Genomic DNA, 831 nt, shown 5'->3' on the forward strand with positions numbered 1-831 from the left:
TGAAGGGTAGTGGCGGACCGAAAACAAGACAGGAAAACGAAACGGTGAAATAAACAAACAAAAAGGCTGTACAGACAGACGTGAAGTGTGTATGTCTTGAACGCTGTGAAGCACGTACAGGAAGGGCAAAGAAGTACGTGCGAGCCTGGTGATTCCAAGAACAAAAAGGAATAGCAGCCGGACACACGTGACCAAGGCTGTATGAAGAGAAAGAGTAGCAGAGGGAAAAGGAGGGGAGGAAGTAGAATAAAAGTGAGCAACGAGAGGTAGAGAGAGAGAGATAGTAGTAGTAACGGTGAGAGGCGAAGGACGAGTAACAAGAGAGAGAGAGAGAAGTAGTGACAGGTAGAGGCGAAGAACAGTAGAGGGAAGAATGAGAGGGGGAGATGTGTGTTTGTATGTATATGTGTATGTGTATGTGTATATATATATGTGTGTGCGTGTATGCGTATGTATGTATGTGTGTGCGTGTACGCAATCTCACTCTAACACACTTGTGTTAGTCAGATTCGCACCATACGCACACGAAACACATCATCGAAACATCAAACGCAGCGAAACACTTTTTTTTTCTTCGGGCATCAGTTTTTATCGTTTTATTGATTTATATAAGGGTGAGAGTTCGGTTTTGACAGTGTGAAGCTAATTTATTGGTCCCCAAGTTACGCTACAAATTTGCCACGGGTCGGGGAACAACAGTCCACTTCTATTTTTGTTTCTTATTACCAGAAGACCTTTTCCAACCCGCCCATCATCTGACAAATGGAGGTGTGAGGGTCGTGAATGGGGCGATAGCAGGCTGTCAGCTAATAGCATATATATATATATATA

Source organism: Octopus bimaculoides, chromosome 3 (genome assembly GCF_001194135.2).
Source record: "Octopus bimaculoides isolate UCB-OBI-ISO-001 chromosome 3, ASM119413v2, whole genome shotgun sequence".
Taxonomy (NCBI): Eukaryota; Metazoa; Mollusca; class Cephalopoda; order Octopoda; family Octopodidae; genus Octopus; species Octopus bimaculoides.